This window comes from Bombina bombina, chromosome 4 (assembly GCF_027579735.1).
Source record: "Bombina bombina isolate aBomBom1 chromosome 4, aBomBom1.pri, whole genome shotgun sequence".
Taxonomy (NCBI): domain Eukaryota; kingdom Metazoa; phylum Chordata; class Amphibia; order Anura; family Bombinatoridae; genus Bombina; species Bombina bombina.
In genome coordinates this window covers 801,517,983-801,544,844 of record NC_069502.1, presented here as the reverse complement: position 1 = coordinate 801,544,844, position 26,862 = coordinate 801,517,983, and the positions used below count along the sequence as shown (strand labels likewise).

General features: G+C 37.0%; 1 pseudogene; it reads left to right on the top strand.

Annotated features, from left to right (window-relative positions):
• LOC128657038 (zinc finger protein 850-like) overlaps positions 1 to 6,346 on the top strand; it is a 429,091-nt pseudogene extending 422,745 nt beyond the window's left edge.
• The last annotated feature ends 20,516 nt before the right edge of the window (positions 6,347 to 26,862 follow it).

Genomic DNA, 26,862 nt, shown 5'->3' with positions numbered 1-26,862 from the left:
GAATCCAGAGTCCACATTTAGTCCAGAATTAAACAGGTTGAAGTGCATTATCATTTTCATTTCAAAGGTTTTTCTTTCCATGGTGTTTTTGAAGTTGCCTCTGAGAATTTTGATTTTGAGGTTTTGGATGGAGTGGTCAGGTTGGGTGAAATGGTGACCAAAAGGGGTGCAGTATTTTGTTTCACAGTGGTTTTTGATTGAGTGTCTGTGTAAGTTCATCCAAAGGTGCAGTTTTTGGCTTGTTTCTCCAATATAGCATCCCATTTCACATGCAGTGCAATGTATCATGTATACCACATTTGCAGATATACATGAATATGCCCCTTTAATGTTATAAGATTTATTATTGTGATTTGCTGTGCTGCTTTCACAAACGTGTTGACACAGTTTGCAGAGAGCTTTATAGCAGCACTTGGTTCCATTCTGAGTGTTCTTTTTCTCAAGGGGTAGCTTCCTATGTACCAGTTTCTGCTTTAGGTCAGGTGGTTGTCTGTATGCCAGGATTATCAAAACATTTTGTAATGTACTTTCATTTAGTCAATTGCATTGTATATTCCACATTCTTTTTACATAGGTACACAGGTAAGCCTATGTCCACACATTTGTCTTTTTTAACTTTTGTATTCCCCCTGTATATACAATTTCACATCTTTATAGATATTGATTCAATGTTGATATATAACTTTATGTCAGTATATGCTCTATGTAAAGCTATATAATTCCCCTGTCTGTTCTCCTACACTGGACACTGTCTGCCTGTTACCTAAGCCCCCCTCATGATTTTTATGACACCTCCTCCTCTCCCTGCACTTTCTGTCTTCTTAGCTATTCTGTGTTTTAAGATATAATCTGTAAATTCCATTGAATTGGTCAGTATTGCTTTAGACTTGATAAAGGAAGGAACTCTTCAGAAAGTTTGTCAACGTATAAATGTATAGTTAGTCCAATAAAAAAGTATCATTGCTCAATGCAATACTCTTGTTATTTTGATATCTAAATCTCTGGACTAACACAGCTACTTCAATCAACATATATATATATATATATATATATATATATATATATATATATATATCATAAATCATAAATCATATTTATCATATAAATCATATTTATCATGAGAAGCATTAATCAAAGTCTGTCTTTGTTTAATTCTAAGGAGACAACATGTCTGCCTCTTGTTGATATTACCCAGTATGTGGTTATTTAATATGAAAATGTTACATCGTTTATTGTCTTGTTTGGCTAGCTAAACTTTCCAGGTCTCAATTGTAAACATACTTCCAGTCCTAGCATCTCTTTTGTGTGATAAACACCCTGGGGTGAGTTTTTCCTTGTTGACCATTGATCAATAATTCTTAAAAGGACTCTCAAGTCAAAATTAAACGTTCATGATTCAGATAGAGCAGGCAATTTTAAACAACTTTTCAATTTACCTCTTTTAACCAAAGGTGCACAGTCTTTTTATATTTACGTTTGAGTCACCAGCTCCTACTGAGCATGTGCTAGACTGCCCAGAATATACATATATGCATTTGTTTTTGGCTGGTAGCTGTCACATGATACAGGAGGAGTGGAAATAGACATAACTGAAATTTGTAAGAAAAAATCTACTAATTTGAAGTTCAGACTAAAGTGCTATTGCATTGTCTTGTCATACCTTAGTTGATTATTCAAATCTACTGTATTTACTGGTTCTTTAAACTATAAACAGTGTATATGGGTATTTGGTTCTCAGAATCAAATATATTATTCTTAATGCCTATGTGTGATACTGTTTTTACAAATTGTGCAAGTGCTCAGCATGAGGTTGTGTTCATATGTGAAATATCTTAACAAAATGTCATAGTGGTCATGTTGATGTAAGGTTCAAAAGACCTTATGTTCAAAGAAATGTGTGTGGCATTCCATCCCCCAAATTAGTTGATGTATATACAGTAGATGTAGATAATTTCCTTGATATGTGGAATGCAAATAACAATAGCAATAATAATAATTCCTGTCAGAGTTTGTTCTCCTATAAATTATGTAACAAGTTAAAATGCTCTCAAGATAAAATAATCATATAATTAATAAATAATATAACTCCCATTGTATTTCTTATTAACAGGTGGATTTACAAACTGCTATAATCCGAGTCATGGTCAGAGTGCTGATACTTCTTTAAATATTCTTCAAAATCAAAGAAGCCACATGGGAAATGTATGTTCTGACTGTGGGAAATGTTTTACTCTTAAATCACAGCTTATTGTCTATCAGAAACCTCATGCAGGAGAGAAAGCATTTTTAAGTTCTGAATATTTTACTAAGAAATCACATCTTATTAGCCATCAGACCGTTCATACAGAGGAGAAAGCATTTTCATGTTCTGAATGTGGGAAATGTTTTACATTTAAATCAGCTCTTAATAATCATATGAAAATTCATACAAGAGACAAAACTGTTTCATGTTCTGAATGTGGGAAATGTTTTACCATGAAATTGAGTCTTATTAAGCATCAGAAAATTCATACAGGGGAGAAAGCATTTTCATGTTCTGAATGTGGGGCATGTTTTACTAAGAAATCACTACTTATTGCTCATCAGACAATTCATACAGGAGAGAAAGCATTTTCATGTTCTGAATGTGGGAAATGTTTTAGGCAGAAAGGAGGGCTTGATATGCATAAGAAAATTCATACAGGAGAAACATTTTCTTGTTCTGAATGTGAGAAACGGTTTACTGTGAAATCACATCTTATTAGGCATCAGAAAATTCATTCAGGAGAGAAAGCTTTTTCATGTTCTGAATGTGGGAAATGTTTTACCATGAAATCAACTCTTATTATGCATCAGAAAATTCATACAGGGGAGAAAGCATTTTCATGTTCTGAATGTGGGAAATGTTTTACTCAGAAATCAATTCTTATTAGTCATCAGACAATTCATACAGGAGAGAAAAGATTTTCATTTTCATGTTCTGAATGTGGGAAATGTTATACTGAGAAATCATATCTTATTAGGCACCAGAGAATGCATACAGGAGAGAAAGCAATTTCATGTTCTGAATGTGGGAAATGTTTTACTAAGAAATCACATCTTATTAATCATCAGACAATTCATACAGGAGAGAAAGCATTTTCATGTTCTGAATGTGGGAAATGTTTTAGGCAGAAAGGAGGGCTTGATATTCATAAGAGAATTCATACAGGAGAAACATTTTCTTGTTTTGAATGTGAGAAACGGTTTACTGTGAAATCACATCTTATTAGGCATCAGAAAATTCATACAGGGGAGAAATCATTTTCATGTTCTGAATGTGGGAAATGTTTTACCTTTAAATCAGCTCTTAATTCTCATATGAAAATTCATACAGGTGAGAAAGCATTTTCATGTTCTGAATGTGGGAAATGTTTTACCATTAAATCAGCTCTTAATTCTCATAGGAAAATTCATACAGGAGAGAAAGCATTTTCATGTTCTGAATGTGGGAAATGTTTTACCATTAAATCAGCTCTTAATTCTCATATGAAAATTCATACAGGAGAGAAAGCATTTTCATGTTCTGAATGTGGGAAATGTTTTACCTTTAAATCAAATCTTAATTCTCATATGAAAATTCATACAGGTGAGAAAGCATTTTCATGTTCTGAATGTGGGAAATGTTTTACCATTAAATCAGCTCTTAATTCTCATATGAAAATTCATACAGGAGAGAAAGCATTTTCATGTTCTGAATGTGGGAAATGTTTTAGGCAGAAAGGAAGGCTTGATATTCATAAGAAAATTCATACAGGAGAAACATTTTCTTGTTTTGAATGTGAGAAACGGTTTACTGTGAAATCACATCTTATTAGGCATCAGAAAATTCATACAGGGGAGAAATCATTTTCATGTTCTGAATGTGGGAAATGTTTTACCTTTAAATCAGCTCTTAATTCTCATATGAAAATTCATACAGGTGAGAAAGCATTTTCATGTTCTGAATGTGGGAAATGTTTTACCATTAAATCAGCTCTCAATTCTCATAGGAAAATTCATACAGGAGAGAAAGCATTTTCATGTTCTGAATGTGGGAAATGTTTTACCTTTAAATCAAATCTTAATTCTCATATGAAAATTCATACAGGAGAGAAAGCATTTTCATGTTCTGAATGTGGGAAATGTTTTAGGCAGAAAGGAGGGCTTGATATTCATAAGAAAATTCATACAGGAGAAACATTTTCTTGTTCTGAATGTGAGAAACGGTTTACTGTGAAATCAAATCTTATTAGGCATCAGAAAACTCATACAGGAGAAAAAGCTTTTTCATGTTCTGAATGTGGGAAATGTTTTACCATGAAATCAACTCTTATTATACATCAGAAAATTCATACAGGGGAGAAAGCATTTTCATGTTCTGAATGTGGGAAATGTTTTACTCAGAAATCAATTCTTATTAGTCATCAGACAATTCATACAGGAGAGAAAATATTTTCATTTTCATGTTCTGAATGTGGGAAATGTTATACTGAGAAATCATATCTTATTAAGCACCAGAGAATGCATACAGGAGAGAAAGCAATTTCATGTTCTGAATGTGGGAAATGTTTTACTAAGAAATCACATCTTATTAATCATCAGACAATTCATACAGGAGAGAAAGCATTTTCATGTTCTGAATGTGGGAAATGTTTTAGGCAGAAAGGAGGGCTTGATATTCATAAGAGAATTCATACAGGAGAAACATTTTCTTGTTTTGAATGTGAGAAACGGTTTACTGTGAAATCACATCTTATTAGGCATCAGAAAATTCATACAGGGGAGAAATCATTTTCATGTTCTGAATGTGGGAAATGTTTTACCTTTAAATCAGCTCTTAATTCTCATATGAAAATTCATACAGGTGAGAAAGCATTTTCATGTTCAAAATGTGGAAAATGCTTTACCATTAAATCAGCTCTTAATTCTCATATGAAAATTCATACAGGAGAGAAAGCATTTTCATGTTCTGAATGTGGGAAATGTTTTACCTTTAAATCAGCTCTTAATTCTCATATGAAAATTCATACAGGAGAGAAATCATTTTCATGTTCTGAATGTGGGAAATGTTTTACTAAGAAATCAGCTCTTAATTCTCATATGAAAACTCATACAGGAGAGAAAGCATTTTCCTGTTCTTAATGTGGGAAATGTTTTACTAAGAAATCACTTCTTATTGGTCATCAGACAATTCATACAGGAGAGAAAAGATTTTCATGTTCTGAATGTGGAAAATGTTATACTGATAAATCATATCTTATTAAGCACCAGAGAATGCATACAGGAGAGAAAGCAATTTCATGTTCTGAATGTGGGAAATGTTTTACTAAGAAATCACATCTTATTAATCATCAGACAATTCATACAGGAGAGAAGGCATTTTCATGTTCTGAATGTGGGAGATGTTTTAGACAGAAAGGAGGGCTTGATATTCATAAGAAAATTCATACAGGAGAAAAATTTTCATGTTCTGAATGTGAGAAACGGTTTACTGTGAAATCACATCTTATTAGGCATCAGAAAATTAATACAGGGGAGAAAGCATTTTCATATTCTGAATGTGGGAAATGTTTTACACAGAAAGGAGGGCTTGATATTCATAAGAAAATTCATACAAGAGAGAAAACATTTTCATGTTCTGAATGTGAGAAATCTTTTGCCCGGAAAGGAAGTCTTGTTACTCATCAGAAAATTCATATTGGTGAAATCCGAACATAACCTCTTATGTGCAGAGGGCTTATGATGACTGTGTCAGATTCTAGGGAACCTTAATTTAGAGCTGTTTGAGGCCCTTCTGTATCTCAAGTGGTTATAAGGTGACCCTGGGGGAATTAAGTTTCCCTATATAGGTTTGAAAAGCCAAGTGATCACATGGCATAAAATATGTTTATATGAGTAGAGTTTCATCAGCTATATAAAAATACCAAAGGCTTTGTAGTCAGATGATCACTGAGGTGATAGTGCTGTAACATGGTGTATAAGTGTACAGGGAGTAGACACCTAACCAAAATATATAAGGCCTCCAGAAGGCCTTGTCTGGATTAGGATAGCTCACCCCCTCCCAACTGTATAACTGAAATATAACAAAAAATAAAAAAGTGTTAATTTTCATTCGCTAATTGCTGTAGATAAATACTGAATTATTCTGCATTTCTGCTTATTTTAGAAAGGATACTTAATAGAGTTATAGAGCCACAACATTTTTGACTACAGATCTAAGAAAAAAAACACTTGTTTATTAAGGTTATAATAAAAAGATTAAGGTTATAATAAAAAGTTATTTCACACCTTTTGTTGTGCATTTCTCACATTATGATATGTAAATAAAATAATGGTATCGTTTTAATCTTCTGGGTTTACTGAAAAAAAAACAAAGTTTAGTTTGTGTGGGTTTCTCAGTGAAACAATGACTTCCAGTAGTAAATGTGAGCAGCGTCTAAAAGCTCTGAAACAGCTAAGCACCGGAGTGTGAAATGGGCAGCTAAATGGTTAAATGTACATTAAATACTTTGAGATTGTAATATAAAATATTGAATTATGTGTAGTAAAACTACTTTGTAATATACTTTAATTATTTATTTTGTCACCTTCCCTAGCAATATGTTAATACATCTATTAGAATATCACCATAAATATTATCTCAGCGGTGTACTCCAATAAAATGTTATTATATCTCTACAGGTTACAATATTATTTATGACTATCTCAGCAGTAACCTCCAATAAAATGTTGATATGTCTCAAATTAAATTATTCCTTACTTCTGACCAGTTAAACTTTATATACCCATTGAAAATATTTATATAAAATTAGAGTATTGATTATGACCAATTATATATGTCTAGCTGTTACAATATTCTATAAAAAGCAAGCCATAAAAATATTTAATGAATCATCTGGTTCCTCCGTATTATGGACACAATATTTCTATAAATTATCCTTAACTTTAAATGAATCACTTATTAAATATCACACATGAATTATACTAGAACAGTTTATAACATTAATCCAATGCCAAAATATGGATTAATGATTTAACAACACTCGATTTACTAAAAATATCCCAATGTTATAATATGAATCTTAGCTCAAATTCAATAAGTCTAATGGAATTTCCAGGAAATGTGTATATTATCAACACAATAGCCAATTTATGTGCAGTTCTTAAGAGATTTTACAATAAATAAAACTGAATTTATAAATATGGAATACAAAACCTTTCCTAATAATAAAGTTACTTAGCAACAATATATTTAATATATGGAATACACTGGTCTATTTAACATAAACTTAAAATACAAAATACCTTTTTAAATCACCAGCTTCAATTAAGCTACAGCAACAAAGAATATCTTTGCTTTAAAATATTAAATTATAAAAATCGCCATACATTACCGAATACCTATATGAGATTTTAGCTTTTTCAATCAAAATCCTTTTCACTGTTGCCCTTTTTTGTTTGCTCTTCCGGTATAAAGAGTTTACCCATTAATAATTTTGTCTTATAAAAAACTAGGTATCTCCAAGGCAGCAAGTTAAGTGAGTAAGACAAGGTAAGCAGCAGCATCCACCAGCATTGACACCTTTTACTTCCTGTGCAAGAGTTTTTATCTGTGATAAAAACCCACCTCTTTTTATAATCATTCAGTGAAATGTTGGGTACGCCCTTAGTCGGAGCTTATCTCTCATTGGCCTTTGGAAATGCATATGCTAATTTTAAATCCCTTGTCAATTTTAAATACCCTTTAGTTGCAATTCTCGCATTTAACACCGGGGGGAGCAACAGGACTAGGAATGCAATTTAATTAGCAAAATACTTTAAAGGACAGAACAATATAGATTTTCATAAATGTATACTCAATATACTTATTATTTCCTAGTATTAACAAACTATCTGGTCAATATACATGTGACTATCTGGCTCAATTGAGCACGTGTATTTCAATACCAGACATGAGTATATTTAGAATATATATATAATGAGAGCAGGTGGGATTTGCACACACTTCCAATAGGTAATCAATTTTTTTGTGCAGATAATGTCCGGTGCAATACCTTACAGGACCACCCTTCAGGTCCAAAAGTAATAATATTATAGAAAATAAAGACTAATTTCTAAAAAGACAGCGCTTACTGTAACCCTTATATTTGACCTTAATTACAAATTCAAATTATTACAAATTATGTCAGTTAAATCGTATAACAATCACTCATAAATCCAAGTTATTAAAATCTTCTCATTATATTATGTTCAATACATTATATATTGCATACAAACACTGGTGTTACTTGCATATATATTGATTTGTTACTATGAGAGTTCACACCAAAATAGTAATTCGTTTCTTCTCTGATTTAAATAATATACACAATATATATTGCTCGGTATGACTATACTGATTCAATGTACCTTTATCCCTCAGGGAGTATGGTAGAAAGTATTCTCAGAAATCTTTTCGTTCCTTCATTAATTCCGGTCTCCTCCGTTGTGTTATGAGTGTGGCGCTGCTGCTCGATTCACTGACCACTAAGGAGTGTGTCAGACTACGGGATCACTACAAAGACAAAAAGAAGAGCGCAGCCATGACTCACGGTAAAAGTTTTAATGATTCCAACTTGCGCATACAAACATATTGCACTTACAAAAGCTCAGATAAAAACATGCGCCTCAAGATAATAAACAGTTCCAGATTCTCCTGCACTGGTTCTGCCGTGGTTGTTAAAAGCTCCTTGTAGTCTAGCTTTCTCCGGTGTACATAGTCCGTTACCGGTTGTATCACAGATAGGCTTTTTATTTCCCTTTGGTCACTGTCTTTTTGTAGTGGTGCTGTTTAGTGACTGCTGCCTTGTGCCTTCTACGCGTTTCGTCCGGCCTGTGCAAACTTTCTCAAGACTTGCAAACAAGGTATGAAGTTTTCGCGGGGGTCCATAGTTTAAATGCTGGTAGCTCCTCCCTGTTACTCTGACATGGGCCAATCAAATCTCTGACATTGTCACACCCACCTTTACCCGTATATATAACTGTGTGCAGGGAGAAAGATACATAGTAAAACAAAAACAAAACTTGTTACATTTTTATTAACCAGTGTTTGATCCATTTGCTGTATTTCTATCTTCTGCTTTAAATGCATCATAAATTAACATTTTAAGCGATCACAATTATACTAAAAACAAACAGACTGCTCACTAAATCTATACTGTTCACATCAGCTCAATTCATTAATATGTTCAGACTTAAAAATCAATTCATTAATATAATTTATACACTCATAGATTCATTCGTCAATATAATTTATGCATTCATAAAATTCCAACGTCTAAAACCAATTTATCATTATTTCATGTTTAATACATTTACACACAAAATGTACTCCCATTATTTAAATTTACTTATCTTATAACGGACATCCCATCATTTCAATTAATCCTATTGTATTGAATTTGAACTATTATTTCCCTATCCTCAATCTTTCTTTTAATGTGAATCCATTCCTTATATTACTTCTACCTTTGTTACATAAAGATCTTTTTACTCTTTTTTTCATTTTGTGGTTCAAACAACACATCAGAGCATAAAGGCCTGGAGGTCAAGATCGATATTTAATCCTTTGGGGGCCAAACTTTCTAGTTGTTGTATCCATTTTGTCTCCTTCTTCCTCAAAGTAATCAATCTCTGATGTGGGTTTGAAACTGAGGGCACTACTTCTAGAATACTTATCCGTAGGCTAGAGGGATCTTGCTTGTGATAGAATTTAAAATGTTCTGACACACTATGAGTTTTTAGCCCTATCTCGATGTTATTGATGTGTTCATAACATCTTCTCTTGATTTTTCGTTTGGTCCTTCCCACATAAATCCTCCCACATTTGCATGTAAGCCCATACACTACAAATGTCGACTGACAGGTGCCCCTTGAGTTAATGGGTATTGTTTTGGTGTGGTTCCAATTGTCTATGGATTCTCTATTCCAAATAATAGGGCACATGCAGCAGTTTTTCCTACCACATCTAAATGTCCCGGGTTTTTTGGAAACCCAATGTTCCAATGTTCCTGAATTGACACTTATCCCCATTTTTGGGCCCCTCAGTTTGGATGGTGCTAAAATATTCTTTAAGTTCTTATTTTTCTTATAGACTATATTCGGTTTGTCCTCTATTACCTCTCTCAGAAAGGGATCTGCCTTTAGTATCCCCCAATGTTTATGCAACACTTTTTTTTATAAAACCCGCCCCTTCGTTGTATGTTGTAATAAACCTGACCTTCTTGTCTGATAAGTCATGGTACTGCAATTGGTTAGGTTTGGGCCGTAGTAATTCCTCTATTGTACATTTCGCATTTATGTCCCTATCATACTCTTTCTCAAGGAATTTGTTTTCTAACACATCAGCTTCGTGATTATAATCTTCCAAATTCGTACAATTCCTACAAATTCTGCGGAACTGACCGTGTGGTATATTTCTTTTCCACATATTCATATGGCCACTCTTCGCATTTAGGAACCCATTACTATCCATGGGTTTCCTGTAATTCCTCACCTTCACTAATTTAGAAACATGATCAACAAAAAATTCTATGTCTAAGAATTAAATTTTTTCATTAAACATTTTGCTGGTAAAACTTAAATTATATTGATTATTGTTCATGTGTCTAATGAACTCCTGCACTCTTATATTGTCCCCTTGCCAAATGATAATTATGTCATCAATATACCTTAAATACTTAATTATCCTTCCTGAGAAAGGGTTATTTTCCCAAATCATAGAGTCTTCGAACTGTGACATATAAATATTTGCATATGACGGTGCCATTGGGGTACCCATGGCTGTCCCCTGGATTTGTTTGTAAAATATACCATTAAAGCTGAAGTAGTTGTTACACAATATAAACCTAACACTATCTTCCAAAAATTTTAAATGTTTTTTTTTACATTCCACTGTTCGCCTCTATACCTTTAAATGCCTCAATCCCCTTCTCATGAGGTATATTAGTGTACAATGCTGTTACATCGCACGTGATCCATCTATAATCTTCCTCCCATGTAGACCCTTCTAATAATACTATAACATCCGGCGTATCTTTAATACATGATTTGATGTTTTTGACCATTGGTTGCATATAATGATCTATATAGGTGGATAAATTACTGGAGATTGATTCTATGCCGGAAACTATGGGCCAACCAGGGGGGTTAATTGGATCCTTGTGGATCTTAGGGATATGATAAAAGATGGGTATTTTGGGGTGTGCATTATAGATATAGGCGAATTCATCATTATTCAAAATCCCCTCTTTTTTAGCTTCAATTAACATGTTGAATAAGTTTTTGTTATATTCTATAGATGGATCTTTCTTTAATTTCATATATGTACTCCTGTCTTGCAATAGTCAATTAGCTTCACTCAAATAATCCTCTCTCTTTTGGACTATAATCCCTCCACCCTTGTCCGCCTGTTTTATAACCACTTGGTGATTATTTTTCAACTTATTAAGGGATTCTCTTTCATCTTTCCGTAAATTATCTTTGAATTTAAATTTCTTCCTATGATTACCAGAGTCAAAATATTTATTTAACTCTTCTGTCAGGAGTGTGTTAAATACTGGAATATGCTCCCTTGAGCGTGGGTGGGGTTAAAAGAAGAGGGGCGTTTAAATTTACTGTGTACTATTTCAACCTCATCTTCATGTAGACTAAGATTCATTAAATTGTCTATACTTGCGTTTTGACTATTTAATTCTATTTCATCGGTATCTAGTTGTTTCAATGTTTTCAAAGCATCTATATAATCTTTACTCCATTTGTTGGACTCTACATCTTTCATTTATATTACTTTATAATGATTCACATTCTTCGCATAGTATCTCTTTAAATTAAGCTTCCGTACAAACTTTTGCAGATCGATGTACATTTCAAATTTATTAGGTAATTTTTTCAGGGCAAATTTTAATCCCTTATTGAGTAAAAGAATATCTGAATTAGTCAATTTTACATCTGAAAGGTTAATTATATTTTCCTTGGCTTTCTCTACCATTTGCTCTTTTCTCTCTGTTTCTTTGGCTCGTTGGCCACCTCTCTTTCCTTGTTTTGTTCCCAATCTTTTCCTTCCCTCGGTCTCTTCCTGTTCTCTCTGTTCATTAACATTGGTTCCTCCCATCCCCCTATCGGTTTCCATGGGGCCCGGGGTACTGATCCTTGGTCTAAAAAATGACTTTCATTCCTTTCACTGGACCTAGATTCATAATGTGTTCTGGGGCTATTGTTTGTCATAAAGGTGTTCTGCTGATTATAGTAATGGGATTTATTTTGTTGCCCATAAGATTCTATGTGCCTTTCTTCTTGGCAATACTGTTTAGATCTCTCTATCTTATGTGGGGGATTAGAGTTCCTTAATTTATGGTTACTGAATTGTGGGTTATTACTATACCCATATTGATGCTCTTTGGGTCTGGCCCCCCTATTATAACTCTGATTTAGGGGCATCATTTGATTGGTACCTTTGCCTCCTTGTTTACTTGTCTCCCCTTCATATCTATTCTCATAATGTTCACGTGTGTTTTCTCTTGCATTTTCTTGAATCCTACTCTCATTCTTTTGTTGGGAATGGTTCACATTGATATAACTACCTAATTTGTTATGATTTTTATTGATTCTCGGTTTATTGTAATTATACACCTTATCATTCTTATAGTCTTTTAAATCTCGTTTAAGTTTGGAGGTTTTAGATGCAATTAACACCTGTTCTGTTTTACAGATTCTTTGATTAATGTCATTTCTAATTGTAACCCATTTCTCTATAGTATCGAATGGTGTTAATTTTTTGTTGACCTCACATATCTTTTTCTAATTTAGATAATTTACTCTCCCTATATTTGATTAATATTTTAATCAATGTGATAGAACAATTATGTAATGCTGTCTCCCACTCAGAAGCGAATTCTACTTCATCCAGTTGAAATGCGGGAAATTTCTTTATCCGCAGTCCCCTTGGGATCACATTATGCATTACATAATTGTCTAGTAATATGAGGTCATGCCAATCCTTTGCATCTGTGTTTAACATTTTTTCTAATGATTTAAACAACTCATGTGGGTCCCCCTCACCTTCACTAGCAGTCAAAGATTCTAACAAATTAATTGCTCTATTGCATCTAGGGAACATAGTTGTAGTTGGCATATCAGGTACATCAGTATGTATCTCAATGGGGTTTTCGGTCATGCTGCCCTTTCTCAGGAAGGATAATTAAGTATTTAAGGTATATTGACAACATAATTATCATTTGGCAAGGGGACAATATAATAGCACAGGAGTTCATTAGACACATGAACAATAATCAATATAATTTAAGTTTTACCAGCAAAATGTCTAATGAAAAAATTGAATTCTTAGACGTAGAATTTTTTGTTGATCATGTGTCTAAATTAGTGAAGGTGAGGAATTACAGGAAACCCATGGATAGTAATGGGTTCCTGAACACGAAGAGTGGCCATATGAATATGTGGAAAAGAAATATACCACACGGTCAGTTCCGCAGAATTCGTAGGAATTGTACGAATTTGGAAGATTATAATCACGAAGCTGATGTGTTAGAAAACAAATTCATTGGACTTCCCGTGGGCGGGCCAAAGCAGCAGACGTGTTCTAACAGAGCTCCGCTGGTCGGACCGCAAATATCCCTAAAATTTAACAATTTTCTGCTGGGCCCCGCACGACAGACTTGCTGGACTAGTGACCACTGCACAGTGCCAGCCGTCTACTGAGGTGCGCGGAGCATATTCCATGAGCTCCGGCTTCTGGAGGCCATTGACTGTGGGAGGCATTCACATACCACCGACGCCATCTTGGATTTTACCCGGCCTCAGATACAGGTGTGGAGGGAGCAAAAGGGTGCAAAAGAGAACTGCCAAAAACTGCCTAATGCACTCCATATCGTGGGCAGCAGTAAGTAGCGCTCCTGAAAGTTGTGATCGGTGGCTTAGTGGGGAGAATCGGCAGTGGAAAGTGAAGTGGGGAAAGGACAAGGGACACGCAGCCAAGGAAAACACACCACAGATAAGTGACGGTTGTGCAGACAGCCTACCATTTTTCTCTCTGGGGACAATATTGTATCAGGACTGATTCAAGAGAGGTGAGCGGTGTGGGAGGTTATTAAACACTGCACAGGGAACGCTTTTTATTTCTTCATGGCCTTAACTAGCAGTCTATTCTAACTGCGTCACACTACCCCAGAGGGTGAAGATTGTTACTTGTATATCAGCAGGTGCCTGCATAGCCCATAATCACATTAAAGATCCTTTTGTATTTTCCCGCTTCCCACCAGTGGCAGTTATTTTCATCACCTCACTAGGTGCCAAACACACGGATGCAATAACAGACATATTTGTACTTGCCCTGACTCTGTTTATACTGCCGTCAGCTACATCAGGTCATAGCAAGGCAGGGCGCACCATTATATCAGCTGTATAGAAACTACACAACAGTAAAGGGGATCAGGCTGAACATCTCTACCCCTTAAGACCAAGGCATCCACTTGTGGTGCACCGTCAGAAGCTGGCATCTGCTTGAATATTTCAACATCACGCTTGACTGCCCTGCATACAGAAGATCCCACACCCCACTCTAATGAAAGTGGACAAATACTTTCATAAACTCTCTCCCTCCACTAAACCTGACATGTCTCATAGATCAAAGACCAGTGAAAAGAGACTGAAACACTTAGACACACAGGCAGAGGGCTCAGCTTTACCAGAACAAGCAGGGGCCTCAGACCCAGCCTCACATTCTGCTCTCCTGCAAGAATTAAAATCCTTCTTTATCCCAAAGATGGACTCTCTGCAAGCAGGGGTTGACACGCTAACAAGCGAGATACGCCAATTTTCTTCACGGTTAACTTCAGCTGAAACCCGTATCTCTGATGTGGAAGATAGACAATTTGCCACAGATACCACAGTCAAGCAATTAGTAAAGAAAACCCAAGTGCTCCAGGATCGCATAGATGATCTGGAGAACAGAAGTCGCCGCAACAATTTACGTATCGTCCTGGAATCCATTAGGGGCAAAGATCTGCTCGAATTTACAGCACTGAAGCTCCCCAGGCTGCTGGGTATACATGCTGACATCCTACCTATTGATGTGGAGCGAGCACACCGAGTGGGCCCGGAAAGAGCAGGGGATCAGACGGGAGCCAAACCTAGACAGGTTATATTCAAGTGCCTAAATTTCCAAGAAAAATTAAAGATCCTAAGAGCCTACCGCTCGCATAAAGAGCTGATATACGAGGGCTCAAAGCTGCTCCTCTTTCAGGACTTCTCACTGGAGGTATCTAGACAGAGGAAGGAATTTGCCCCGCTCTGCTCCCAATTACATGAGCAGGGACGTCAAGTAGCATTGCTTTTTCCGGCGAAACTTCGTCTACAAACACCATATGGCGTAAAATTCTTCCACTCTCCACAAGTGGTGAGAAGCTATCTGGCAACAGAAAACCAGCACCCTCCAACCTGAAGATAGCAAGCTCCAATTAGGAAGATGCTTCCTCTGTTGTTTTCTCCTTCTTGCCTTGTTTTTAGGCCTCAAAAAATAAAGGATGGCTGGGTCTCTTTGTTGCTTGGCCTTTTCCTGGAATGGAAGAGACTTATGCCCCAAGGGGTCGATGGACTTCAAAGAGAGGCGGGACAATGCCTCTAGGGTAATGTTGAATAGTGATATATATTATAAGTTTTATTTGTTCTATTTGTTCTTTTTGTTGTTGTTCTGTTGTTTATCTTTAACATGTTCTAAATTCTCAATGTGTTATAACAATGGGTTAATACTGCTGACACTTTATCTGCGGGGTGAGGGATTGCAATGTGTTATGCTTCATGCTGGTTATGACAACGTTAAATCTTACGATATGGGTCATCATGCATACACCTGCCCGAGTTCTCTGATAAAATATGCTGACAGCTACTGTGAGGCACAGGTAGATGAAGACTTAAATACCCAGCCTGGGAGGGATAGAGATCAGAGGTGCTATAGTCTAGACGGGACTTCCAGTTGTCTTAGAGATAACAGAGATTTCTCAGAATATAATATATGGCTTCCCACTCGCAGTGTTTACTTAGCCTCACTCCGCCTTAGCCTGGTAAGAGCCCCACCCCCTCCAGAGAGAAATGCCCTTCTTACCTGCACTCCTATAACTGTTAGCCCCAGGGAGGTCACCCACACACATGTATACTACATAAGCAAGTTACATACCGCTGGGATGTCTTGTCAGCCTACTATCCGGGGTGCCTCTTCTATGTCCAACTCAGGGAGTCACACACGCTCAAATCCCCCAACAATATCTACCTCTCCCAGGGATAGGGGCTTAGAGCAGTTGTGTCTGGTTAGGGTGAGAGATTGTATACTTATAGTCCCGGCTCTGTCTTAGCACGTAATAAGGGCAGGGCTTAATTGTGTATATGCTAAGAGAAGTCTATGTCTATCAAATGTAAGTGTCATTGTTGAAGGTCCAGAATGCTGTATACTTTATGTTCTTCTTGTTTTCTTTTCCTTTTTTTATGTCAAGGTACCACTGGGCTCCCTCTCACCCACCCGATGTCCCCCCTCTCCTCCCTTTCCCCCTCTCCCCCCCTTTTTTTTTCCCACCATCTATGCCTCCTCTGTAGTTGGGAATGTCGCTTAAGATAGTGACCTGGAACGTGGGTGGCATCCACTCACCCATAAAGCGCAAATCAATTCTCACCCACCTTAGGAAACTGGGAACAGACATAGCCTTGCTACAGGAGACACACTTGACAGACTCAGAACACCAGAAACTACAAAGGGACTGGGTGGGACAAGTGGTCTTCTTATCTTTCACTAGTGCCAGCCGGGGTTTAGCTATTGTATTTGGGAAAAAGGTGACCCCGACAGTAGATAACACCTACCTGGACAGGGACGGACGGTTTATGATAGTGCAGGCAACGGTAAATTCTGTGAAATATGTATTCTGCAACCTGTACGCCCCCAACCACAGAACAACAGGCTTTTGGTCAGATCTGATTCGACACTTAGCTCCACATATGGGATCGTACCTAATAATTGGCGGAGATTTTAATATCTCGCCCACACATGTTTTGGATAGGCTCTGGTTAGCACCTCACTCCGTCAGGGACCCAAAAATAAACTATAAGGCCAGATATGAAACAAAAATCTTTAGTATGTTAGAAGCAGATTTGGGGGTCTGTGATATCTGGAGACTATTGAACCCAGAAGGAAAAGAATACACCTGTTTATCCAAGGCCAAGCATACCCTGTCCAGAATTGACTTATTTATGGTTGCTGGAGAATTAACCACGCAGGTACATCATTATAAGATACACAACGTCCTAATCTCAGACCATGCACCAGTAGAAATGACCCTTGGATCCCAGAGAACACGCTCCAATAGGAACACTCTTAGATTTCCAACTTACTTGACCACCTCGGAGGCATTTACAAAATTTTTACAACATACATGGACAGACTTTCTCACTGACAACGCAGCTCATGTAGACGACACCCAACTTCTATGGGAAACGGCGAAAACAGTGTTTGCCGGTTCCATTATTTCATACGTCTCTAAATTAAAACATAAGACACAATATAAATCTAAGAACCTACAAAAGCAGCTGGGACAAACTTACCAAGCCTATTTACAAGCGAAAACAAAAACGACCTATGAGACTTACCTAGCGGCAAAGGCAGAGCTTAAGGCATTTATGAATCAACAAACTACTTCAGGGCTGTTAAAGACGGCAGGTAAATTCTACAGATTTGGTGGAAGGGCAGGCAGGATGCTAGCCACTCTATCAAAACCCCAGACAGCAAGGGCTAACATAACAGCAATCAGGGCGCAGGGCCTAACGCACACAAAGCCAGTTGCAATAGCACAGTGCTTTGCACAATACTATGCAAAACTCTATACCCAGCAGGACGTGGCCCCGAATGGGGTCCAGACACAATTTTGGCAATCATTGCAACCCCCCCCCCAGTTGACACAGACTCAAATTGACAGTCTAAATGGCCCGGTGACTGTCGAGGAACTTACCTTCACCCTGGGGTCCTTGCCAGTGGGTAAAGCACCAGGGCCAGATGGCCTTCCGGCTGAATTTTATTAGTCTCTGCAGCCCCAGATCCCACCTACACTGACCAGACTATATAATGCCTTCCTTCAAACAGAGACCTCCCCCTCTAACAATTTTACTTCAGCACAAATTACGCTGATCCCCAAGCCAGGTAAAGACTGCTCAAGACCAGAGTCCTACAGACCAATTTCTCTGTTGAACACAGATTACAAGCTGTTTATGAAGATCTTAGCCAATAGACTGAAGGTGATCCTTCCGGACTTGGTACACCCGGACCAAACCGGCTTTGTTTTCAAACGTTCGTCAGTGGTGAATCTCCGCAGGGTCATGCAGGTAATAGAGCAGTACTGGGCAAGGGGACATGAAAGGGGGAGGGACACTCCGGAGGCCTTCCTGCTATCCCTGGATGCAGAGAAGGCCTTCGACCGGGTGGAGTGGCCTCATTTGTTGGACACCATGCAGAGGTTCGGTTTCAGGGGCCCATTCCTAGAGGTTATAGGCAAAATGTACCATCACCCAGTGGCACGGGTCTTTGTCAATGGACTGTTTTCTCCTGATTTCCAGTTGCAGCGGGGCACCAGGCAGGGCTGCCCCTTATCGCCGCTGCTATTTAACTTAGCACTGGAACCCCTTGCGCTGAAACTGCGGCAGCTCTTCCCTGGGATTACGGTAAAGGGGGTCCCCCTGCATTTAGCGTTGTACGCTGATGACATGTTACTGTTTGTAGATACTCCCTCTGTCCATATACCGCGTATATTGCGCATGATCGCGGACTTCGGCACCTTCTCGGGATATCAGATAAACACCTCAAAATCTGAAGTACTGTGGCTGCATAGGCACCAAAACTCTACACAAGACTACCCATTTGTAGAGGCCCCAGAGGGCCTTACCTACCTGGGCATCAAAATTCATAGAGACCCAGCTAAGATGTATGATCTCAACATATCACATAAATGCTCAGAGTTAGCCTCTCAACTGACAAATTGGGCCAATCTCCCTTTGGGCTTATCGGGTCGTATTAGTCTGATCAAAATGACAATACTACCCAAAATCCTATACCCATTACTTATGCTACCATTTCTAATGTCAAAAAAGAATCTACGGGTGCTCTCATGTGCCATATCACGTTTCATTTGGAGGGGAGGTAAACCCCTGATAGCGGCGGATAAGTTACATCTTCCATACTTGGAGGGAGGATTGGGTCTGCCAAACCTCAAACTATATAATTGGGCGGCTCTGGCCAGGTTGGTCACCGACTGGCAACTAAATACGAAGCATTTTAGTGATGCGATACATGAAGAAGCAGTTGTGGCCCCCCTGGCACCGGCCTACCTCCCCTATGCGAAATTTTCGACTCTACCACCACTAGTTTCTAACAGTGTGTTATACCGTGACCCACTGAAAGCGTGGCACTTGATTCACAAATTCTTGAAAGTAGACAGTCCCCCCCCGAGATATATACCCATTCGTGGGAATGCAGATTTCCCAGCAGGAAATGAGCATGAGCCATTCCGCATATGGGAAGCCCTCGGTATTAGAATGGTGGGAGACGTCTTGGACCCATTGCTTCATACAATACACTCCTTCCAGGAGCTAAAAACGAAGTATCTTATCCCGAACCAACACTTTTACGCGTACCTTCAACTGCGACACTATATAATGTCCCTGCAGTCGTCTAATGACGGCTTCTGGGACAAATCGCCCTTTGCCATTGCTCAGACACTGTTTCTAGTGGGACGGTTCTCCTTGTCGTACTTTTATGCACAACTAATAAAGCAGACTGAGACTCTAATACAAACTAACATGCTGATGAAGCTGGCTGCGGATATTCCCATCCTGGTATCAATACAAGACTTGAAAGACAGTCTAGACAGCACGAAACAAGCTACACTCGCAGTCACTCACAGGGAGGCCCAGTTTCGACTATTACACAAAGATTACATTACACCCAATAGACTAGCAAAATGGAGTAACCTACATCCCAACCAGTGTATTAAGTGTAGTAGTACAGCCCCCTCTTTTCTACACTATTTCTACGCTTGTCCGATTATTAGGCGCTTCTGGGGTCATTTCCAACACTGGGTAAAAATCACACTTGATATTGAAATAGAGTTCACTACAGCCGAGATATATCTATTTAAATGGGGAGACACACACAAACGGCATCAGCGGTTACTCACGATGTGCACTATACTAGCATGACACTGTATTCTAACAAGATGGATCTCTAAACATCCACCAACAATAGTACAATTTAAACAGTTACTGATAAAACAACTGTACATAGAACAATATGATGTAAGGCTAGATTTGACCCGAAGACTGCAACCTTTCTGGAGGAAGTGGTCCCCTCTTATTAATACTTTCAACATGGACTTAAAAAGCCAGATCATTAGACCATTCCTACAGTCTGAGGTAATGCCTCAGCTTAACTATAGCAGGACTGAAAAATCTTTAGAGAATCAAGGGGAAATTCATAATGGTATCCGATACCCAACGGAGGAAATGCTTTTCTAGGTAACAGGGCCCAATCCCATTTTACTTAATTTTATTTCATTTTATGTTTCATTTGCTATTATTTTATAGCAATCTCTGTACTACTCCTTCCCCCCCCCTTTTTTTTTTTTTTTTTTTTTCTTCTACCCTTTCCTCTCCCCTTCACAACCCTCGGACTTCCCTACTTTTACTTTCAACATGTTGTTATAATGTTAATATGTTATGTTTATGGTTATACAGTTGTATTTAAAAATGGAGACGGATGTGGCATGCAAAACTTGATGGACAGACTTTGCTAAATTATCAAGCCGCAGGACACAGCATTACAACTTATGCTCCACCCATCCTTTGTATGGACTAACTTGGACAATCCGCATTAACATATCATGTACAGTGAGGAGTAGAGTATGGTGGAAAATATTCTTGCATTTTGTATACCACATGCTGTAATATTTGATTCTGTGTTGTGTCATATCTGTCTCTTACAATAAAAAGAATTTAAAAAAAAAGAAAACAAATTCATTGAGAAAGAGTATGATAGGGAAATCATTAGGTCAGCTAGGGACATAAATGCGAAATGTACAATAGAGGAATTACTACGGCCCAAACCTAACCAATTGCATAACCATGACTTATCAGACAAGAAGAAGAATTTAAGCGCAAATACTGGCTCTGAAAGCAGGGTAGTACACAAATACAATATACGGGTGACCTAAAAAGGTCTACCTTAGCAGAAATATAATCGTTATAAAAGTTAATAAATGGTAATAGCCTAATATATATCTTAGAAAATATATTTAATAGTGTAAAATTACAATACAATCAAGATTATAAAATCAGTGTTAATAAAATCAGTACATATATACTAAAAAGTAATTAATGGGGCCCTTTAAATTAGTTTAAAAAAACATACAGAAAGGGGAAAGATTAACCACAAATCTATATATATATATATACTGTGATTGAGGATAGAATATCAGACAAGAAGGTCAGGTTTATTACAACATACAACAAAGGGGCGGGTTTTATAAAAAAAAGTGTTGCGTAAACATTGGGGGATACTAAAGGCAGATCCCTTTCTGAGAGAGGTAATAGAGGACAAACCGAATATAGTCTATAAGAAAAATAAGAACTTAAAGAATATTTTAGCACCATCCAAACTGAGGGGCTCAGAAATGGGGATAAGTGTCAATTCAGGAATGTTGGAACATTGGGTTTCCAAAAAACCCGTGACATTTAGATGTGGTAGGAAATACTGCTGCATGTGCCCTATTATTTGGAATAGAGAATCCATAGACAATTGGAATCACACCAAAACAATACCCATTAACTCAAGGGGCACCTGTCAGTCGACATTTGTAGTGTATGGGCTTACATGCAAATGTGGGAGGATTTATGTGGGAAGGACCAAACGAAAAATCAAGAGAAGATGTTATGAACACATCAATAACATCGAGATAGGGCTAAAAACACATAGTGTGTCAGAACATTTTAAATTCTATCACAAGCAAGATCCCTCTAGCCTACGGATAAGTATTCTAGAAGTAGTGCCCTCAGGTTCAAACCCACATCAGAGATTGATTACTTTGAAGAAGAAGGAGACAAAATGGATACAACAACTAGAAAGTTTGGCCCCCAAAGGGTTAAATATCGATCTTGACCTCCAGGCCTTTATGCTCTGATGTGTTGTTTGAACCACGAAATTAAAACAGAGTAAAAAGATCTTCATGTAACAAAGGTAGAAGTAATATAAGGAATGGATTCACATTAAAAGAAAGATTGAGGATAGGGAAATAATAGTTAAAATTCAATACAATAGGATTAATTGAAATGATGGGATGTCCGTTATAAGATAAGTAAATTTAAATAATGGGAGTATATTTTGTGTGTAAATGTATTAAACATGAAATAATGACAAATTGGTTTTAGACGTTGGAATTTTATGAATGCATAAATTATATTGACGAATGAATCTATGAGTGTATAAATTATATTAATGAATTGATGATTTTTAAGTCTGAACATATTAATGAATTGAGCTGATGTGAACAGTATAGATTTAGTGAGCAGTCTGTTTGTTTTTAGTATAATTGTGATCACTTAAAATGTTAATTTATGATGCATTTAAAGCAGAAGATAGAAATACAGCAAATGGATCAAACACTGGTTAATACAAATGTAACAAGTTTTGTTTTTGTTTTACTATGTATCTTTCTCCCTGTACACAGTTATATATACGGGTAAAGGTGGGTGTGACAATGTCAGAGATTTGATTGGCCCATGTCAGAGTAACAGGGAGGAACTACCAGCATTTAAACTATGGACTCCCGCGAAAACTTCATACCTTGTTTGCAAGTCTTGAGAAAGTTCGCACAGGCCGGACGAAACGCGTAGAAGGCACAAGGCAGCAGTCACTAAACAGCACCACTACAAAAAGACAGTGACCAAAGGGAAATAAAAAGCCTATCTGTGATACGACTGGTAACGGACTATGTACACCGGAGAAAGCTAGACTACAAGGTGCTTTTAACAACCACGGCAGAACCAGTGCAGGAGAATCCGGAACTGTTTATTATCTTGAGGCGCCTGTTTTTATCTGAGCTTTTGTAAGTGCAATATGTTTGTATGCGCAAGTTGGAATCATTAAACTTTTACCGTGAGTCATGGCTGCGCTCTCTCTTCTTTTTGTCTTTGTATAGAAAATAAAGGTAGCACACGTTTTCAAAAGGCTGAACCTTTTATTAGCGCAACGTTTCGGGGCTCCTGCCCCTTTCTCAAGCTGATATATATTTCCTACTATTTTATTTCATAATATCGTCTGTAAGTAGCAGTCTGATATGATAAATCATATAGCCATATTAATAAGTAATTATATTCTTAATTATTTGCTCTTCATGGAATCATAGCATTTAATATACTGGTATTACATTGCATTTTAGAGCATATCTCTATATTGCATACATACCTGCAATAGAATTCTGTAATAATTAAATTATGATAGATATATAGGAGCATTATAATTATTGATCACTCAATACAGATATTTCACTTCACCATTTCACGTCTCAACAATGTTTAAAATATGGACCCACATTCATGATTATATTAATAGGATAACTTATTGAAGATGTTTTTATTTCAAAACCCCATTTTCACCAGATTCTGAAAAACAAAGAAACAAATGTTGTTTTATTCTGAAAGTTTGCAAAACATTTTAAATTCACCAATGCAGCTATTTATTTAATATAGCAGACATTCATCTAATATAGTATTAGGCCTAAGACAATTTTCTAGATTCACATATATTGGTACATTCACCAAATCCTAAGTATATTTTGCATATATCTGCCAATTATGGATATAAGTTAAACTTAAAATTGTAATTCTTGTGCTTTCCAAATACACAGGTTTTAAAAGACTTTTTTGCTTTCTCCTGCTATTTTCCATGGAGACGTAATTCTGAGCTTCCTGTATTTGAACTCAGCATAGGGTAATTAACACTTTGATGATAATGGCCTTAATCCCTGAGAATTTTTGTATATTCAAATATCAATTCAGACTGAATTTCTGTTGTCTACAGGGACATCCTTAATTAGGTAAGTATCAGAGCAATTATTTTAATTGAGTTATTTAGAAATACTTCAAAGTGCAGTCTGTATATTGAGTGCAGGGAGCGTTGTCTGCTTTGAACTCTGATGTTTAATCAGCAAAGGGGGGTGGTTTCACCCAATTTCTGACATCAGACTTGCAATACAAATGAATGTATCTAGCAATGGTCAGAGCATGTCCAAGTTTAATATTTAATATATACAATTATTATTTTATCTTATCATATATATGTGTATATATATATTATATTATTTAATGTCACACAGCAATACCCTGACATAAATCCACCTTTCAATTTTAAAATATGTGGGACACATGTTTTGGAATTGACTGAAATTCAGTGGTAATTGGCGAGTGTACTTTCAGTATGCATTATAGACAGTCTTACCAGAAGAGAGTCTGTAATTTTTGAATCCTCTTATTAATGCTCTTTAGCTAGACATCTTACTCACCTTTAAACTACAACACATCCTTAGTGTGCTTAGGGAAATTACTTCTCCCTCTATGAGTTGGAGTTGGGACCTAGGATGGCATGCTCGCAGCTGATTAATATGGATTAATTTATCCATTAAAAGTATCATTTTTAGGGATCCTAATTTTATAGGCAACTGGAGATATTTTGTCAGTAATGACAAAATAAAAACCTTCCATGATAGAATAAATTTCTTTTCCTTAACTTGATCTCTCCCAAAGTTATAAAGATAAACTTTATCATTGATTTCATATACCTTTTTGGAAGTTTTGAAATCATAATAAGTTTTAGCAGCAGTTGCGGCCTTCTCAATGTTACTTTGAGCAAATGCAAAAGCATATTGCAGATTATTTCTTACATTTTCCACATACTAATGTGTAGTAGCAGCATTAATTAAGTTCTGGTCTGATGTACGGTACAGTAAATGTTGAGGTAACACCATTCTTCTACCAGTCATCAATTCAAAAGGTGACATCTTAGTAGCACTACTTAGTATTGCTCTTAATGCCATTAGGACTAGAGGTAATTTTACATCCCAGTTCTTACCTGTTCACTCACAATCTTTTTAAGTATTTTCACAATGGACTGGTTGTAACACTCTACACCACCACTAGAGGCAGATCTATATGCTATATGGAACATTCTTTTAACCCCTAGTATTTTCCACATTTTTGTCATCACTTCACTAGTTAAGTGGGTCCACCGATCGGTTGTTTTCAGGATTTTCTATATGTTTATAGAAACTACCTATAATGGGGTCTTCTTTTTGACTAGTGATCAGGTCCTCACTAGGAGAATCCTGACTCCATTGTACCAGGTTAGTCTCATTCTGTTGTTTTGCCTTGTTTCTGGTAATGGCTTCTACACGAATAGCACTCATTATTGATGAGCTCTCCAGTTATGGCTCCTTGTTTGGCTAATGAATCTGCAAGATCATTGCCTTCTTTATCAGGACCTTGAATCCTGGAATGATCCTTGGTCTTTTTCCAGTGTATGGTTAACCCATTGGAAACCACTAATTTATCAGTCTTGCAGAACAACTTGACATGTTTAACTGGTTTGTTTTCTGCATGCCTTTTCTTTTCCAGGTTGGCAGGTATTCAACAAAACTGTCACGCACATAATTTGAGTCAGTAATGTTTAGAGATTCATGAATACCTTGTTCAATAGCCATTTCAATGGTTTTTAAAATAGCAGTTCTGCTACTTGACTGCATCTTGGTCCAATGTTGAATCCTACAGAAATATTTGGGAATTCGTTTGCCCAAGCTATACCAATGCCAGTGACTAATCTGCGCTCATTATCAATAGTGGCATGGTAAGAACAACCATCAACATATACCCAAGGTAATGTTTGACAATGGTCCTCATTGTATATTTTATAGGGGAAAAGCAATTGTTCCTCCAGGAAATCATATTGTATTAAAACTTCCCCATGAACTTTAGCAGTACTGTCATGGAGCTTAGCAAGCCCCTGTACGACTGGATTATTTTTGTTTTGCTTATTGCAAATTTCTAAAGGCCAGCCTTGTAAGGAAAGAGTCCAAGCTGTTATGCGGCTATTGGACAGGTTCCCATCTTTTATTTTCTCACTTTGCAAATATAGCAAAGGCTGGTGGGCCGTTTCTACAAAAATTTTCTCGCTCTGTATGTAGCTTCAGACATTTTGAAGAGCCCATACAGTAGATAAGAGGGCTTTTTCGCAAACATTACATTTTATTTCTACAGGGGATAAAGTTTTGCTTGCATATTTTGGTATAGAACAGCACTGATGCTTACATCTGTGTAACCTGTTTCTAGGTAGAAAGGTTTACCACCTTCAGGGTAAGCTAAGCAAGGTGCTTGAGTGAGCTTCTTCTTCAGCTCTCTTATGGCTGTCTCTTGAGCCTCACTCCAGTGCCATACTACATCCTTCTTTAGAAGATGTAGCAGTGGTTTAGCCAATTCTGCATAATTATCACTACATTTGTAAGAATAATTTGCCATACCCAGGAATGATCTTAATTCCTTTAAGTTAGTTAGGTTCTTAGAATTTATTATGCCTCCAACATTTTTCTTTTGAGGATTTAACCCTTCAGAAGTAACCTCATGTCCCAAGAAGTTGACACGAGTTCGGAACCATTAAACCTTTTCTAAGGATAATTTGACACCTGCATTTTAAAGTTGGCTGAGGACATGTTCAAGCTCTGTGATGTGTTTTTCAAA